This window comes from Mus pahari, chromosome 18 (assembly GCF_900095145.1).
Source record: "Mus pahari chromosome 18, PAHARI_EIJ_v1.1, whole genome shotgun sequence".
NCBI lineage: Eukaryota > Metazoa > Chordata > Mammalia > Rodentia > Muridae > Mus > Mus pahari.
This window is the reverse complement of record NC_034607.1, coordinates 25,128,092-25,130,788: the sequence shown is the minus strand read 5'-3', so window position 1 is coordinate 25,130,788 and position 2,697 is coordinate 25,128,092.

Genomic DNA, 2,697 nt, shown 5'->3' with positions numbered 1-2,697 from the left:
TCTCTCTCTCTCTCCTATTTTCTTCAACCTTTTTGTCTTTTATTGGATAGTTTAATTATTTACATTTCAGATGTTATCCCTTTTCCCCAGTTTCCCCCTCTGGAAACACCCTAACCCATCCCCACTCCCTCTGTTTCTATGAGGGTGCTCCCAATGCACCCACCCACTCCCTCCTCCCTGTCCTGGCATTCCCCTATACTGGGGAATCGACCCTTCAGAGGATCAAGAGCATCTCCTCTCATTGATGTCCCACAAGACTATCCTGTGCGACATGTGCTGCTGGAGCCACGGGTCCCTCCATGTGTACCCTTTGGTTGGTGGTTTAGTCCCTGGGAACTCTGGGGGACTCCATGCTCAGTCCAATGATTGGCTGTGAGCATCCACCTCTGTATTTGTCAGGCTCTGGCAGAGTCTCTCAGGAGACAGACATATCAGGCTCCTGTCAGCAAGCACTTGTTGACATCTGCAGTAGTGTCTGTGTTTGGTATCTGCATATGGGATGGATCCCCAGGTGAGGCAGTCTCTGGTTGGTCTTTCCTTCAGTCTCTGCTCCACATTTTGTCTCTGTATCTCCTCCCATGAGTATTTTGTTCCCCCATCTAAGAAGGACTGAAGCTTCCACACTGTGGTCTTCCTTTTTCTTGAGCTTCCTGTGGTCTGTGAGTTGTGTCTTGGGTATTCTCTCCTTTCTATCTATGCATCCTAGCTTCCCAACATCCCTAACTACCTATCCCTTCTCTTTTTCTTTTTCCCAAATTAGGGGTATTTACATCAATCAGGTTTTTGAACAGTGCCAAAGCAATGACTAGAGGAGTGGAGTCTTAGGAGGAGGGACTTTCCCATGGAGAACTTGTCAATGAGCTAACCTGATGCCTAATGCCTTTTTCTTCACTTTGCAGGAAAAACTCAAAGAAAGCTTGAATTGTGTAACTTGATTTCCCCTGCAGGGATAGGTGATTGACTTATATTGGTCTAGCTGGGATTTCGGGTTTAGCCATTCAGGAATATGACAGCTCCACTATTTTCTGAGCATCCGAATCCGCATCTCCCTTTGTTTGCTATTGACATGTTCATTCTGCAAGTCCTGCAGGGCATTGGTGTTATGGGTCCCAAAGAAGACAAGGTGGTTCGCTGGCATAAGAAAGAAAGGTTTTCAAGCAGAATTTAAAAGGCAGAGGCTGGAGAATGAGTAGATACAAGAGTGTGTGAGGGTCAGGTATGAGCCCATGGCTTGGTTGTCTGTACATGCATAACAGAAAAGAAAGGTTTTGATTGCTTTTTCTGGGTTCTCTATTAGAGATCTTGGTTCTTTAGCTTCTAGCATGTATATGGGAACTTTCTTGCTTTGCCATAGATCGACTAATTTTTTGTTTAGTGGGAAGCAGCCAGACACCTGTCAAAATGTTAACAAAATGAGGAACCAGTAATGATGTCGTCTATGTGAAGTTTACAATCAGGTTAGAGTCTACAGGCTTCTCTCTCTCTTACCTGTTTCATATCCCCAGCATTATTTAGCACATAGATTTATTTTTACACCATACATAGACTCCTGACAGCCTTTGGTCTCACCTGCTGGCTCTGCAGCTACTGGACACTGGGCTGAGTGTCAAGCAGCCTTTGCATAAATCCAGACTTTAGCCTTGTAGTCTGGGAGCTCTGGCTCCTATCACTGGAATACTGAAAGTCAGATCAATGAAAATTGGGACAACTGACCATTATTTTATTATGGAAAGAATTGCGAAGGTCCTATTAGCTATAAGCAAATAGCCTTCTATCTATACTTTAACTGAAAACAATTATGTCAGTAGATTCGTGGTTCACAGGAAGCTCAACACAAGGTGTTGAGCTGTAACTATAGATAGGGACTTTGACTCACAAAATATCAGTGCTGGGAGATACACCCTTTACTAACCAGTTGAGATGGAATTGTAGAAAGCAAAACGGTAAAGGTATGCTAAGTCCTTATAGATCACATTGTATGATTTTGCTTATCTTTCATCAATTTAGAAATGGTGGGGCTAGGAATAGAGTACAGTTGGTGACCTGCTTATCCAGGATGCAGGGAGCTTTGTGTTCAATTCAGAGTATGACAAAGACAAAGCTGAGTGAGACTGTTGGGCCTGGGGCTGCATACCCATTACCAGAAACTATAGAGGTAAGAGGTAAGAGTGTAAGAAGTTCAAAGTCATCCTTGTCAACAAGCGAAATCCCAGGCCAAGAAGGTTGCCTGAGGATCAACTCCCCTACCATATATGCTGTTTTTCTATCAATTTATCTATCTGTCTTTCTATGTATCTATGTATGTATCTCTATTTATCATCTATCTATCTATCACATATCTATTATTTCTGTAATAGAAAGGTTATCAAACTATTTTATTTCCCCCTTTTAACATGTTTAATGTTACTGTTGAAATTTAGAATTTTGAAGCATAAATATCATCTTACTCAGGATATTGTGCTCCATATTATAAATGTGCCAATGTTTACTCATTAGTAGGCTGGTTTAAGGCCCAAGTTATTTCCATTTTGGCCCCCAATTTAAACTACACATTTCTTTATCCACCTTGGAATCTGTCTCACATTTAGTAGTAAAAATTCTGCATTCTTAGAAAATGCCTTCCTTTAGTGCTTTGTGTCTCTCCAGTGTTATACAATAAAATGTCTTTAATTCATGTTTCCTTCGTTGCTAAAAGTG